The 16,883-nt window shown below is 42.3% G+C and overlaps 1 protein-coding gene across 3 annotated transcripts in view; it reads left to right on the top strand.

Annotated features, from left to right (window-relative positions):
• Positions 1 to 8,704: 8,704 nt before the first annotated feature.
• SNTG1 (syntrophin gamma 1) overlaps positions 8,705 to 16,883 on the top strand; it is a 403,770-nt gene continuing 395,591 nt past the window's right edge. For all 3 annotated transcript variants that reach the window (XM_069600005.1, XM_069600004.1, XM_069600006.1), the window contains exon 1: positions 8,705 to 10,180. The gene's annotated coding sequence lies outside the window, so the exon portion shown is untranslated. The remainder of the gene's footprint in view (positions 10,181 to 16,883) is intronic.

Here is a 16,883-nt window from a genome sequence, read left to right on the forward strand (position 1 = left end):
AAATTGGGGGAGGCTTATAAAGGAAAAATTAAAAAAATTGCAAGGTTACTGTTGGTTCCATGAGTTTTTTCTCAAGAGTTATAATTGGGGCTGGGAGGAGTAGGCTGCTTGTCAAACAAGGATGGTTGGGTCTGAAAGGCTTGAGGTCACCTCTGGTCACAGCCAGAGGTCACCTTGAGACAATTAGGCTGCAGCTGTCAGTTGCTGTTCCAAGTACATCTGGTGGCGTACTTACACCTGGAGCAGCTCAGAGAATGTTCAAGTTCTCAGTGGATGGAATTGTTTCCTTAATTTCTTTTTCTACTTTCTCATTATTCGTGTATAGGAATGCAAGGGATTTCTGTGTGTTGATTTTATATCCTGCAACTTTACTATATTCATTGATTAGCTCTAGTAATTTTCTGGTGGAGTCTTTAGGGTTTTCCATGTAGAGGATCATGTCATCTGCAAACAGTGAGAGTTTTACTTCTTCTTTTCCAATTTGGATTCCTTTTATTTCTTTTTCTGCTCTGATTGCTGTGGCCAAAACTTCCAGAACTATGTTGAATAGTAGCGGTGAAAGTGGACACCCTTGTCTTGTTCCTGACTTTAGGGGAAATGCTTTCAATTTTTCACCATTGAGGATAATGTTTGCTGTGGGTTTGTCATAAATAGCTTTTATTATGTTGAGATATGTTCCTTCTATTCCTGCTTTCTGGAGAGTTTTTATCATAAATGGATGTTGAATTTTGGCAAAGGCCTTCTCTGCATCTATTGAGATAATCATATGGTTTTTATTTTTCAATTTGTTAATGTGGTGAATTACATTGATTGATTTGCGGATATTGAAGAATCCTTGCATCCCTGGGATAAAGCCCACTTGGTCATGATGTATGATCTTTTTAATGTGTTGTTGGATTCTGATTGCTAGAATTTTGTTGAGGATTTTTGCATCTATGTTCATCAGAGATATTGGCCTGTAGTTTTCTTTTTTTGTGACATCTTTGTCAGGTTTTGGTATTAGGGTGATGGTGGCCTCATAGAATGAGTTTGGAAGTTTACCTTCCTCTGCAATTTTCTGGAAGAGTTTGAGGAGGATAGGTGTTAGCTCTTCTCGAAATTTTTGGTAGAATTCAGCTGTGAAGCCATCTGGACCTGGGCTTTTGTTTGCTGGAAGATTTCTGATTACAGTATCAATTTCCGTGCTTGTGATGGGTCTGTTAAGATTTTCTATTTCTTCCTGGTTCAGTTTTGGAAAATTGTACTTTTCTAAGAATTTGTCCATTTCTTCCACGTTGTCCATTTTATTGGCATACAACTGCTGATAGTAGTCTCTTATGATCCTTTGTATTTCTGTGTTGTCTGTTGTGATCTCTCCATTTTCATTTCTAATTTTATTGATTTGATTTTTCTCTCTTTGCTTCTTGATGAGTCTGGCTAATGGTTTGTCAATTTTATTTATCCTTTCAAAGAACCAGCTTTTGGCTTTGTTGATTTTTGCTATGGTCTCTTTTGTTTCTTTTGCATTTATTTCTGCCCTAATTTTTAAGATTTCTTTCCTTCTACTAACTCTGGGGTTCTCCAACTCTTCCTTTTCTAGTTGATTTAGTTGTAGAGTTAGGTTATTTATTTGACTTTTTTCTTGTTTCTTGAGGTATGCCTGTATTGCTATGAACTTTCCTCTTAGCACTGCTTTTATAGTGTCCCACAGGTTTTGGGTTGTTGTGTTTTCATTTTCATTAGTTTCTATGCATATTTTGATTTCTTTTTTGATTTCTTCTGTGATTTGTTGGTTATTCAGAAGTGTGTTGTTCAACCTCCATATGTTAGAATTTTTAATAGTTTTTCTCCTGTAATTGAGATCTAATCTTAATGCATTATGGTCAGAAAAGATGCTTGGAATGATTTCGATTTTTTTGAATTTATCAAGTTTAGATTTATGGCCCAGGATGTGATCTATCCTGGAGAAGGTTCCATGAGCACTTGAAAAAAAGGTGAAATTCATTGTTTTGGGGTGAAATGTCCTATAGATATCAATTAGGTCTAACTGATCTAATGTATCATTTAAAGTTTGCGTTTCTTTGTTAATTTTCTGTTTAGTTGATCTGTCCATAGGTGTGAGTGGGGTATTAAAGTCTCCCACTATTATTGTGTTATTGTTGATTTCCCCTTTCATACTTGTTAGCATTTGTCTTACATATTGCGGTGCTCCTATATTGGGTGCATATATATTTATAATTGTTATATCTTCTTCTTGGATTGTTCCTTTGATCATTATGTAGTGGCCTTCTTTGTCTCTTTTCACAGCCTTTGTTTTAAAGTCTATTTTATCGGATATGAGTATTGCCACTCCTGCTTTCTTTTGGTCTCTATTCGCGTGGTATATCTTTTTCCAGCCCTTCACTTTCAGTCTGTATGTGTCCCTTGTTTTGAGGTGGGTCACCATTGCAACGAAAAGAATAAAATACTTAGGAATATATCTACCTAAAGAAACTAAAGACCTATATATAGAAAACTATAAAACACTGATGAAAGAAATCAAAGAGGACACTAATAGATGGAGAAATATACCATGTTCATGGATTGGAAGAATCAATATAGTGAAAATGAGTATACTACCCAAAGCAATTTACAAATTCAATGCAATCCCTATCAAGCTACCAGCCACATTTTTCACAGAACTAGAACAAATAATTTCAAGCTTTGTATGGAAATACAAAAAACCTCGAATAGCCAAAGCAATCTTGAGAAAGAAGAATGGAACTGGAGGAATCAACTTACCTGACTTCAGGCTCTACTACAAAGCCACAGTCATCAAAACAGTATGGTACTGGCACAAAGACAGACATATAGATCAATGGAACAAAATAGAAAGCCCAGAGATAAATCCACACACATATGGACACCTTATCTTTGACAAAGGAGGCAAGAATATACAATGGAGTAAAGACAATCTCTTTAACAAGTGGTGCTGGGAAAACTGGTCAACCACTTGTAAAAGAATGAAACTAGATCACTTTCTAACACCGCACACAAAAATAAACTCAAAATGGATTAAAGATCTAAATGTAAGATCAGAAACTATAAAACTCCTAGAGGAGAACATAGGCAAAACACTCTCAGACATAAATCACAGCAGGATCCTCTATGATCCACCTCCCAGAATGCTGGAAATAAAAGCAAAAATAAACAAATGGGATCTAATTAAAATTAAAAGCTTCTGCACAACAAAGGAAAATATAAGCAAGGTGAAAAGACAGCCATCTGAATGGGAGAAAATAATAGCAAATGAAGCAACTGACAAACAACTAATCTCAAAAATATACAAGCAACTTATGCAGCTCAACTCCAGAAAAATAAATGACCCAATCAAAAAATGGGCCAAAGAACTAAATAGACATTTCTCCAAAGAAGACATACGGATGGCTAACAAACACATGAAAAGATGCTCAACATCACTCATTATTAGAGAAATGCAAATCAAAACCACAATGAGGTACCACTTCACACCAGTCAGAATGGCTGCGATCCAAAAATCTGCAAGCAATAAATGCTGGAGAGGGTGTGGAGAAAAGGGAACCCTCCTACACTGTTGGTGGGAATGCAAACTAGTACAGCCACTATGGAGAACGGTGTGGAGATTCCTTAAAAAATTGCAAATAGAACTACCTTATGACCCAGCAATCCCACTTCTGGGCATACACACCGAGGAAACCAGAATTGAAAGAGACACATGTACCCCAATGTTCATTGCAGCACTGTTTATAATAGCCAGGACATGGAAACAACCTAGATGTCCATCAGCAGATGAATGGATAAGAAAGCTGTGGTACATATACACAATGGAGTATTACTCAGCCGTTAAAAAGAATTCATTTGAATCAGTTCTGATGAGATGGATGAAACTGGAGCCGATTATACAGAGTGAAGTAAGCCAGAAAGAAAAACACCAATACAGTATACTAACACATATATATGGAATTTAGGAAGATGGCAATGACGACCCTGTATGCAAGACAGGGAAAGAGACACAGATGTGTATAACGGACTTTTGGACTCAGAGGGAGAGGGAGAGGGTGGGATGATTTGGGAGAATGCCATTCTAACATGTATACTATCATGTGAATTGAATCGCCAGTCTATGTCTGACGCAGGATGCAGCATGCTTGGGGCTGGTGCATGGGGATGACCCAGAAAGATGTTCTGGGGAGGGAGGTGGGAGGGGGGTTCATGTTTGGGAATGCATGTAAGAATTAAAGATTTTAAAATTTAAAAAATAAAAAACTAAAAATTAAAAAAAAACAAAAAAAACAAAAAAAAAACAAAACAAACAAACAAACAAACAAACAAAAAAAGTTCTCAGTGGAGGTAGGACCAAGTCTGAGCCCAGATCCTCCATGACCACCTGACTCCATGTTTGTATGTCTGATCTGATTGTTCCATCATAGTTTCAGTTTGTCATGGAAGTCCTCTAGACTTATTTGGTGATGACTCAGTAGCCTAGAACACCTTGGCTAAGTAAAGTAAGACCCCTTGAGGGAGGAGTCTTAAATGAAAAGGGGCAAAACAATGTACCCTCAGCAGCACTTCATTAGAAAATCCACAGAAGTAAATAAATAGGATCACTGTTCCAATTCAGAAATATTTAGTAATGGTTAAGTATTAATATTTATCTGCACTTGAATACAATAAAGAAAATCAGCTTGAAATCATACTGGCCATGTTGAAATCATGAAGTGAGAAGGATTCAGATGTGAGTATTGAATTCATGTAACCCTACCTTTCTAACAGGAGACACAAAGTGAAGCAAATAAGAAAAATATTTTAACCAAAACCAGAAACCCTAAATTTACCAATCCACTCTTGAAACTAATGTGTAGAAATCGCAACCAAGGGATATTCCATAGATGATAATATAACCTATCTTTACCGAGATATATTAGGATATATGAAGTTTTACACACATTATTTGCATATGGTAATTCAGTGAGGTTAGCAGACATTTTTGTTAGAGACCAAATGATGGGCTCTAGAACCTGAGTCATGTTTACCAGAAAGAGACAGGACATGCGCTCATCCTGCCTGGCCAATCATGTAACGCCAGCTACTCCTGTAACTGAGACAAAGAACTGCCTGTATATAAGCCGCCATACTCCTTTGTTCGGGGCTCTTGTCGGATTCCACTGTGCTGGATGAGACTTGGGCCCTAGCGCGCTAGAAATAAACTCCCTTCTTGCCTTTGCATTACTGTGGTGGACTTGCTCTCTCGGTCGGTTCGGAGATACGGGCTCGGTGCATAACAATTTTATGGAGTCAAAATGGCTCAACTCAGCCTGTGTCTGAGTCTCATATACAATGACTGTAACTTTATATCATAGCATATAGAGGATTTGATGTGCATTTCAAACTCCCTCTTCCAAAGCACTGTTTCAAAAATGTTTCACAAACTAATACAGTGTTCTAAGATTCCTACACTGTGAAGGGTGGGCTGAGTGGGTGGCCATTGTATTCTAGTTTTGTAAACAGTGAGACTGAAGGACCTAGTTTCAAATTCACAGTAATCATACTAGGGTACAAAATTTTCTTGTGAAAATTATGCTTCATAGATTGTATTGCTTTGAAGATTTACATGCACATTTTACTATGCTTATATTATAAAAATAATAACAAAATTTAACATTTAAAATGAACCTTAAGAAACTGCTTTAAGGGTGAACTTTCTTTAAATAGTTCATGTTCATCTCAGTTTATCTGTCCTCTGGTTTGTGTACTTTATTTATATTCATTTGGAGCATCAGATGTTCAGTTCAGTTCAGTCATGTCCAACTTTTTGCGACCCCATGAATCGCAGCACACCAGGCCTCCCTGTCCATCACCAACTCCCAGAATTAACTCAAACTCATGTCCATTGATTCGGTGATGCCATCCAGCCATCTCATCGAATGTCATTCCCTTTTCTTCCTGCCCCCAACCCCTCCCAGCATCAAAGGCTTTTCCAATGAGTCAGCTCTTCGTATGAGATGGCCAAAGTATTGGAGTTTCAGCTTCAGCATCAGTCCAATGAACACCCAGGACTGATCTCCTTTAGAATGGACTGGTTGGATCTCCTTGCAGTCCAAGGGACTCTCAAGAGTCTTCTCCAACACCACAGTTCAAAAGCATCAATTCTTTGGCTCTCAGCCTTCTTAGTCCAACTCTCACATCCATATGTGACCACTGGAAAAACCATAGCCTTGACTAGACAGACCTTTGTTGGCAAAGCAATGTCCCTGTTTTTTAATATGCTATCTAGGTTGGTCATAACTTTCCTTCAAAGAGTAAGCGTGTTTTAATTTCATGGCTGCAATCACCATCTGCAGTGATCTGGGAGCCCCCAAAAATAAAGTCTGACATTGTTTCCACTGTTTCCCTATCTATTTCCCATGAAGTGATGAGACCAGATGCCACGATCTTCTTTTTCTGAATGTTGAGCTTTAAGCCAACTTTTTCACTCTTCTCTTTCACTTTCATCAAGAGGCTTTTTAGTTTCTCTTCACTTTCTGCCATAAGGGTGTTGTCATCTGCATATCTGAGGTTATCGATATTTTCCCGGCAATCTTGATTCCAGCTTGTGTTTCTTCCAGCCCAGCATTTCTCATGAGGTACTCTGCATATAAGTTAAATAAGCAGGGTGACAATATACAGCCTTGATGTACTCCTTTTCCTGTTTGGAACCAGTCTGTTGTTCCATGTCCAATTCTAACTGTTGCTTACTGACCTGCATATAGATTTCTCAAGAGGCAGGTTCTTGTGAAAATTATGCTTCATAGATTGTATTGCTTTGAAGATTTACATTCACATTTTACTATGCTTGTATTATAAAAATAATAACAAAATTTAACATTTAAAATGAACCTTAAGAAACTGCTTTAAGGGTGAACTTTCTTTAAATAGTTCATGTTCATCTCAGTTTATCTGTTCCCTGGTTTGTGTACTTTATTTATATTCATTTGGAGCATCATATGTTAGACTGCATTTAATTTCCATCATGTTAATTTCCATAACTGGTTACACAACTTGATGAGGAAAATTTGGAGTAGATATTGCTTCTCCTTCAAAAAAAAAAAAAAAAAAAGACATCAAACTAACCTGATCTTACTCGGACTGACAGTTCAAATTAATCAACACTTTCTTTTTTCTCTTCCTGGCAGAGACAGAGGCAGGGGAAAAGACTGAGAGACTGTAAGTCCCCGTCAACCAGCCCCACAAAGGCAATCTCTCCCTCCAGGTCTGAATAATCAATGGCAAATGATTTAATTAGTCACATCTTTGAGCCCTGAGTCTTATTTAAATACGGTTCTTTTATCTGATGTGTTAAATTTCTGCGATTATCCTTGTTTCTACTTGTTGGGAGAGGACAACAGATGTCATCAATCGCATCAAGCGGGTTAAATTCTGCGGAGAAAAGCGTTCTCATCCACCAGCTCCCCAAACAGTCCGAGCTCCCCAAACCTGGAAGCGATGTGTTTGCCCTCTCACAAAACCTGCACCTTGTGAAGCTTGTCTGTGGGGATGACACGACGTGTCTCTGCAGACACTAGAGACGCATGTGTGTCTACATCTGTCCAAGGAGAAGAGAAACTTCATTTACCAAGATCCCCAGCAATCCGTCTGCTTTCACACGGACCCTAAAGCAAAACACACGCTTCCACATTCGCCCCAAGTAACAACATTCTGAGTGGCTTTGCGGGTCTAGTGAAGGCGGGGTGGCTCCATCTGACGCGGTGTGAGAGCTCCCTCCGTACCTGCCACCGGCGCCCCAGTCACCAGCGCCCCTGGTTAAAGGCCCGATAGAGGGCGGGCGACGTGCCCCTTCCCACCGAACGAGCAGGCTCCCCAGCGCAGCTCAGCGGGTACTGGAGGCCTGTAGTGAGTCGGACCCTCGCCCGTCGCCGCGCCCCCCTCAACCCGCCTCCCCCGCGCGTCTCCAGCCCCAGCGCCCCACGCGCCCTCGCGGGAACCCGCTCGAGCCCAGGCGGCGGAGAGGTGGCTCAAAGTCTAAGGAAACCGTGGACTTCCCGGGGTGAATAACGAGCCTGTCTGATTTCCATCCCAGATGATCCCCGGTCCAGTTCCGTTTAGCCTTGAGGGAACCAACCGGAGCCGCGTTGGCTGCCGCCTCCCACGCCGTCCCCCACCCCCAGGTCCTGGGGGAGCCCCCTGGACGCGCGGCGCCAGCCCCTTGGCTCGGATATCCCGCGCCGGCGTGGAGGACCGCGCTGCGTCCACGACTCCCTCTGCTGTCGGCATCCGGCACGAGGACTCTGAACGCCGGGCCGCGAGGAGGGCCTGGGACCCGAGTCAGGAAATTCGCGTTTATCTCCAGCGCCCCCACTCCACACCTGGTCCTTCCCTCTTGAGTTCCCTCCCAGGTCTCCAACAATCTCCGGGCGCGGAAAATGACACTTGTAATCTCAGTGCCTGGAGAGGTGCCCAGTGGTACGACCCTCAACCCCAGCTACACTTTCCCTTTTTTCTATGAGTCCTTGGTCGTAATTTTGATCAGCTCTCTAGCAGTTCCAACGTAGTGAATTTCGGTCCTCCGCTACACCCCACGCGCGTCCGCACCGGGTGCCGAATGTGGGCGGCAGAGCCCTCGGTGGCCGTCCCGGGGACCCGTGCGCCGCCCCTCCTGGTGCGGGGGTCGGCAGCTGTGAGAGCCAGTGCCGCGGGCAGAGGTGGGGTCTGCGCGCCGCGGGGGCGAGGGGTCGGCGAGGCCTGGGGGCAGCGAGCAGAAGCAGGCTAAAGAGCGGAAACCCGAGCCGGGACCTGCCGGCTGCGCCGCGTTCCGGCATTAGAAGGGTGGGGACGGCCGATCTTTCCCGCTGACTTTATCGTCCCCCGTTCGGTCCTTGAGAGACCGCCTCCCCCGCTGCCCTGCAGGGCCCGGGGCTGCGGACGCGCGCCAACCCGGCCTCGGGGAAGGAGCCTGCGCCCGGCGCGCATCGCTGCCTCCCCGGCTCGGAGCCCCGCGCTCACGCGTCCGCGTCCCGCCCGACCCCCTCCCAGCGGCTCGGCAAGGATTTCCAGCCAGTTCAGCAACGCTTTACAAGGTATCGCGGCCTTTTCTTTCTTTCTTTTTCTTTTCTCATTTTCTGTGTTTTCATTGAACAGTAACCTGTCGTTTCTGCTCAGAGGGTCTCGGTGCTGTGTCTAACCTGGGAATTTCACAAGGCGCTTCTCAGAATCTAAACGCCCCCCACCCACCATGGGTGATGGAGATTGAGGAGTCTTCCGAAATAGCCCTTTCCATCTTATGTAATTAGAGACCCACAGAAGCGCTGGATTTTCCACGGTACATAATCTATATTTATTCTCTCTCCCCGCCTCCTTCTCTCGTGCGCGCGTGTGCGCGCGCGTGTGCGTGCGCTCCCGTTCATTTCTAGCATCAGGAAACTCGTTCGCGGCCACTGAAAAGTCAGGAGAGGCTCACAACTGATTTCCCACGGATTTCTGCTTCCAACGGCAGATGCTGTCCGGAAGCGGTGCCCCCAGACTAACATGAGACCGTTATCTTGGAAAGCCGGTTAGCCCTGCCGCGTAAGAAGCGCCGGGGGAGGCGAGCCTGAAAGAACAGCTAACCGATCGCGTTCGCCGGTGGGGAAAAGTGCGGCGCGGGGCCGGGCCTGGGGTTCGGGCCCGCACTTCAGCACCGGCGGGGATGGACAGCGTCTTTGGACCGGGCCACAGCCGGGACCCCACTGCGCCGCCACGGTCCTCGCTGCCGCCGTCGTCGCCGAAGGCAGCCCGGCTCCCAGCCAGGAGCAGCTAAGGGGCTTCGTCTCCGATGCCCCGGCACCCCCCTGGCCGGCCGTGACAGACCGAAAGGGACCTTCTTCTGCCTGCTGCGACCCCTGCGCAGGGCTCAGAGAAGCTCACCTGATCCGCAGATTAAACTCGGCAGCAACTTCCAGGAAAATTGTCGACAGGGGCCGGAGGAGCACCGGCGGCCCAGAGAGGCCGAAGTTGTCCGGCCTCTGGAAACCATGGGCTCCGCAGACTGGGTCCGAGCGCTTTGAGGAGGCCCGCGCTGCTCCAAATAAACAGGATGCTCCCGAGCGGGCTGCACCTGTTTTGGAAATAGCTTTTCGAGAGGAGCTTCTAGACCTACTCCCAACCTGGCGTTAGAGAAACTGGAAGATTCTAATTCCTTACTCGGCCGGTAAGTGATAATACTATTATTACTGCTTGTTTGTAACTCAAGTGACGACCCCCCCCCCCACCGCAAGATTTTAACAGAAAGATTAAAACAGTATTATTTTTTCCTTGTGGATTAAGATGATAAACAGTTTGATTTTTAAATGGTTGTTCCTGTGTAATGATCTTTGGGAAAATCTTGCCTAGTAAAGTAGTTGGATGTTTTACTTATCTGAAGTCCTTTACGTGACAAGAATATTAAAAATGATATGTGTGTGTGTGTAAGCCTATATAAATATAGTAAAATTTTAGTCGGATATTTTTATTGATGATCTAGTATCTTTTTGAATCTGTGTCCCTGTTTTCCCCCGAAAGAATACAATGTGGCATCTTGTAAGTTTTTTTTTTTCCTCTTGGTGTTATGCATGTAGTTTAAAGTGATCCTGTTTGTATTACATAGTATGCAAGACTCAAAAAGTTACTAGTAGTGATGGTTTCACCATCTGGTCTATTATATTTTATATGAATATAATGTGCCAAACTGTACACTCGGTCTCTCTCTCTACCCCAATCCAGAGTGTGCTTACACTTGTGGATCTTAACCTACAGAAATACACACATTTTTATGCAGTGTTGTCTTTCTAGCCTTCTAAAGACTGCTTACTCAAACCAGATCTGCCAGAAGGCAGAAAATGAGAAGCTATAGTGTGCCTTTTTAGGAGAACAGGTTTCCAAAGCATTCTTAGTCCTATGAAAATGCATTTGTCACTGAAATCCACAAAGTGGTGGGGGGCCAAGAGTTTTTGGACGAACCGTAAGCTTTAAAGTGTTTATGAACTCTATTTTCTGTTGACTCTTACTTCTGTAGCTTTAGAACTGCAATCTTTCGCAGTGACCTTGATGAGCATTCTGCTTTAAGAAAAGGGCTTCACAGGGTAAAGGCACAGATTTATAGCCCACGCCTGACATTTCACTAAGGGCTCGCTGGGTTCCACCAAGCACATCCAGTTAGTGGAGAGCAGGGCTTGGCAGGAATGACTCTGACAACCCCGTGAACACATGTGATGCTGTGAGCACGACCAGCCCTGTGGGGAGAGTTGGCCCTTTTGAAAAAGCACAGTTCTTCAGGTTCTCCTTTGAATTTCATAGGGCATCTATAATCGATCATAAAATACATATCCATACTGCCCTGTTTTTCAATTTCATCACTCAAATCCTTGAAGGCAGTTAAGATGGCATTGGCCACTATGCTGAAGGGCCCTTGTTTTGCGTTGACTGAGAACAGAAACTGCACTCTAGGGACAAATTGTTCTTAACTGTCACTTGCCACTTACCACAAACCTGCTTACTTAGCAGAAAGGGAGAGTGGTGTCGGCGTCATGGAGCTCCTTGGGGGCTCTATTGCCCTATATGGGTCAGAAACGGCAATCTCAGGAGGAAAAATGCACTATTGATTTGGAATCCTTGCCAGGAGACCTGCGGTGTGCCCCTGACAAACCTGCTTTTGTGTGTTTGTTTTTTCCCCCTAATCTGGAAGATATGAACATGAAATTGTTACATATACTAATTAGTCATGTTTGAAGAGAGTTGCAGCCTGTTGCTAGACCCTGAGTGTGGTTGTCAGTTAATAGCACAGACAGACTGCCTGGTCAGCAGAGCATAAGATGGAAGCAGGCCTGTGGGCACGTGGCCGCAGTTACCTTCTCAGTGGCAGAGGGGGCAGGCTTTCTCCATGTGTGACAGAAACAGCACAAAGTAAAAGTTATCCTGGGCTCATCCCTTTAGAGATTCAATCACAGATATAAAGAACTGATTCACCCTTCCAAGCCCAGGCAAGCTGCCTGGAAGCTCTCCTTATCTGTGGGGAAATGCCATTGCATTGAGACAGCATTTTGTAAACCAATTTAGTGCCTATGTAAATTATAATCTCTAACTGCCCCCAGTCTCCCTGACTCCACAAAAGGAGTGGGTGGGCTAATGCAATCATACTACTGTTTGCACAGAATCCCTTATCTATAAAAAGAAATCAATACTTAATTATAGGACATCCATATCCTATTAAAACAGCTCTTTTTCCTGATGTTTTTTTGGTCTGTTACCAAAAAAGGATGCATGAAGTTTGAGAAGTATCAGACACAGTACTCAACATCCCATCTCAGAGGAAGGAGTTCTGTTGGTGGGGGTCAGTATTTTTGTGTTGCTTCTACTTGAGACTCAGAGGAGAAAAGTGAAGTAGAATTGCATAATGAGGACAATGGAAAGTGTATATAGGAACACAGGATGATTTGAAATGAGTTCTGGAATCTGGTAAGTTACTTTTCTTCTTTTAACAAGAAATGGTCTGCGTGAGAGTGGGACAGAGATTTCTGGCTTGAACCTTTATGTTATACAAATATTATAGAAACACTTATCAGTCAGTATTATTATTTAGACCATCTAATTAATAACACACGACTGAGCCACTTCACTTCACTTCAGTGTGATTATTGACCATCAGATCCTATTGGATTGGAAGGTCCACAGTTTGCCTTTGAAATTGCTTGCTTGGGTTTGAACCAAGTTATATACATGTTTACAAAAAATGTAAAAGAAGAGATGATTATTTTGGAATTTAAGAAGTCCCTCAATAATTGATTGTTATTTTCATACTGATTAAAAGATTCTAGGCAAGAAATCTGGTTATTCACTCAATTCTATTAAGAAGGCAAAAGCCACTGAAGAAAAGTGTATCCTAAGCCAGATATTATTTCTAGAGTTATCTCACCTCCAGTGAGTCATAGACTGGCACACAAGTGGAGAGACCTCTCATTTTTATTTTCTTCCTGTTTAGCTTGGCAGAATGAGTTGTGCACGGCATGCATGGAAAGAGACAGCACCCTGCAGCATGAAGTGTGTTATACATCATCATATAGCAGGACAAGACTTGCTTGGCAGTCAGGACATGCGGATTCTTGGCATGCTGGTCATAAGATCTTGGGCTAGCCACTCAACCCACTACTCAGCTTTTTCTACCTAACATGGGGTGCTTTATCTACCAATTAAGATGCAGTCCTCTACATATTGTTGACATCTAGGTATTTGTGGAATAAACGAAGAGATGCGTATGCTGGAATGTTGGAAAGTCTCAATACGGTGCTCTTGAGAGTATGTTGGAAACTTAAGTGCTCTATCTTTGAATTATTATGTCATCTCTTATAGCAATCATTCCTTCACTCCTCAAAAAACTCCCTTCTGATTAGTATATGGCAACATGCTTCTTGCATTTTAAGAGCTTAAATGTAGGGAATATAGTCTTTCCCTGGGAATTCAGCATCAATTTTCTTATATCTCTCAATGGAAAAAGTATTTTAATGCAATAAGGACTTCGTTTAAAAACAGTATTCAAAAATTGACATCATGCTTTAAACCAAATAGGCAAGACTAGGTCAACGTGACACCCAAGTTCATTTTAATTGCCCTTGACCCTTGAGCAATGCAGAGGTAAGGAGCTCTAGCTTTCTGTGTAGTCAAAAATTCATATGTAACTTTTGACTCCTCCCAGGTGGCTTTTTTTTTTCATATGTAACTTTTGACTCCTCCTATAGCTTTCCCAGGTGGCTCAGTGATAAAGAATCCACTTGCCAGTGCAGGAGACCTGGGTTTGATCCCTGGGTTGGGAAGATTCCCTGGAGGAGGAAATGGCAACCCACTCCCGTATTCTCACCTGGGAAATCCCATGTACAGAGGAGCCTGGCAGTCCATAGGGTCACAAAGGTGTCAGACATGACTGAGCACAACATGCATACAAACTGACTGCTAATTGCCTACTCTGACCAGAATCCTTACAATAATATAAATGATCCATTGACACTGTGTGTTGAATATTTTATGTATTTATAATGTGCCTAAGTTTTTCTTATTTTTTTAGATTTTTTTTTGGCTATGCATTTCTTCGGATCATCAGCGATCTCAAAAAATTTAAATGTATTTATTGATAAAAATTTGGGTATAATTGGACCCATGCAGCTCAAACCTATGTTGGTTAAGGGTCAACTGTACTTTCATTTTGACCTGAAGTGAATCAACCACTGCGTTTTTGTCATAATTTTCTGGTCTGTAAAGGAGAAGTAATGTTTACCATTAGTTATACCAATAAGGAAGCTCATAGGATTAAGTGGTCTTTAAAAATTCAACATTTGATGATACATCCAGAAAGCAATTTGTCTTGCTTCACCAACTAGTAAAGACGGAGTGGAGGGTAGACAGTGTGGGGCTGTTCCATGGGCGACCCTGGAAATGCTGTGGTCTTGGTTTAGTCCAGATTCTATTCATAGGTATTCAGGAAATCTCCAGTTAAGTAACATCTCATGATTTATTTTTTTCCACTAGTTTCAGTTTTAAAAGTGGCTATAGTTTTTAAAAAATGTAATTGATAAGCATTTGGTCTATATAGGTTTCTAGAGTATCACTAAAAATACATCAAGAGTAAGCTTGAGAAATCTAAACTGCCATTGGTGTTATAGTCAGTTTCCGTATAGTCTGGTGGTTAAACTACTTGACTGACCTGGAAATGGAAAATTATATAATTGTCTAGTCAGTGATACAATGATGATAAGTTTTTGGTTTGATTTGTTATCATTTACCAAAAAATAAAAAGTAAATAAACAGTAGAGAAAAAAAAAAAGGAGGAAAAAAGCAATGGTTGAAAAGTCATTAGAATAATGTCATTTGATCCAGAACCAGATTTTGGGTGAAGTCTCTTAGTTTTTACCTGATTTAATTGGAATAAAATGGACTGCAAGCTGGACTCGGCAAAGAGCCGCAGACCATGACTACTCTGATTTCAGTACCATTTGTTAAAAACCCAAACTGACATATTTCGTCAGTCTTTTTCCAGTCCTTTCTGTCTCTTTCTAAAAGTGGGAGAATGAATCAGGACTTGGCAAAATAAAACTTCATATTAATATCTTTTAGAAGTTTACAAGAAAATATATCTCTAAAAATGAGGAGTGGCTGAGAAGAAATAACCACTCCATTTCTTTGGTCAAAATATTGTGAGAAAAAAGTCCCAAGAACAGGCAGGAATGAAGCCAGATCAACAATGTTCCATGATGTGTCTCTTCTGGCAACTATTCCCTTTCTTTGTCCTCTGATACTTGCAATAGCAGCTGTGAAAAGTGAAAGTTAGTTGCACAGTCCTGTCTGACTCTGCGATTCCATGGACTGCAGCCTGTCCTGCTCCTCTGTCCATGGAATTCTCCAGGTTAGAGTACTGGAGTGGGTTGCCATTTCCCTCTCCAGGGGATCTTCCCGTCCCCGGGATCAAACCCAGGTCTCCCACATTGCAGGCAGATTTTTTAGCAGCTGAACCACAAGGGAAGCCCACAATAGCAGCTGTAACCGGGTGAAAACCTTGGGGAACTGTAAGACCAAGAGGAAAACAGAGAACCAGCTATTACTATGGTCTGTTAAATGCAGAGCTGCCTCCGATACAAGTTTTGATGCAGTTTTCAAGAAAAGGGGAGAGGTTATATTATAAGGTGGAAAGAACAGCAACTGTCCACTGCAGTGTCATGAAGAATTTACCAAAGCTTTCTAGGTCAGTTTCTATATCTACTGTGGATAGACTCCTCAGGTAGGTGGGCTCATAGTCTGTGGTCTCTCTAAAAGCTTGTTTTTGCAGAACATTTAATTAACAAGATGAAATGTTCATAATGTGGCCTCGATGTAATTAAGACACCCCAGCTTTGTAGGCGTCTTTTCAGTTTGTTACTCAGAAATGACTAATATCCAGAGGACACACAAACAGAGCCAGAGACCAATGTGGATAATAGTACTTCTGGCTGGAGAGCTTTTTTTTTTCTATATTAATTCCCACAGTTTTATATAATATTTCCTCATTTATCAAATGATAAGCCTATACCAGTTTAGCTCAACTATTTATCCCTTGTTTCTCTGGTCTGATTTTAATCTTGAAGAAATAAAACTCCTAAGAGCAGATTAATTTAATTGCCTGAATTACACCTCTGATTACAGCTCATATAAGCAAATAGTTACCTGGTCAGGACCTTTAGAGCTCAGGTAAGTAAGATGAGGGTAGTTCATCTAATTTGTTACATTCACAAACACGCAGGCTGTTCATTTTTCTTTCCAAGTCCATCCTTTTTCTCTATTTACAAATCCTTTTAAGTGATTACTGAAAAATGAAACTTGCCTACTATCCACCTAAGCAATGTGTTTTTATTTTCCATTTCATATTTTGTTTCCATGGTGGCAAATTTCTGGGAAGTCCTAAAGTTAGAGTATTTCACTGTTATATGAGGTTTTTGTGGGCCATATGACTAGATTCCAGGCGACCCAACCTCCTTGAGTTCCCATCCTCAGTGAGACTCAGCACTTCTGTGGCTTCAGCAGTTTTGTAAAAGGCTAGGGCATCTTACCTAGATAGCATATTGAAAAGCAGAGACATTACTTTGCCAACAAAGGTCCATCTAGTCAAGGCTATGGTTTTTCCAGTGGTCATGTATGCATGTGAGAATTGGACTGTGAAGAAAGTTGAGGGCCGAAGAATTGATGCTTTTGAACTGTGGTGTTGGAGAAGACTCTTGAGAGTCCCTTGGACTGCAAGGAGATCCAACCAGTCCATTCTGAAGGAGATCAGCCCTCGGTTTTCTTTGGAAGGAATGATGTGAAAGCTGAAACTCCAGTACTTTGGCCACCTCAAGCGAAGAGTTGACTCATTGGAAAAG

Source organism: Ovis canadensis, chromosome 9, assembly GCF_042477335.2.
Source record: "Ovis canadensis isolate MfBH-ARS-UI-01 breed Bighorn chromosome 9, ARS-UI_OviCan_v2, whole genome shotgun sequence".
NCBI classification, from domain to species: domain Eukaryota; kingdom Metazoa; phylum Chordata; class Mammalia; order Artiodactyla; family Bovidae; genus Ovis; species Ovis canadensis.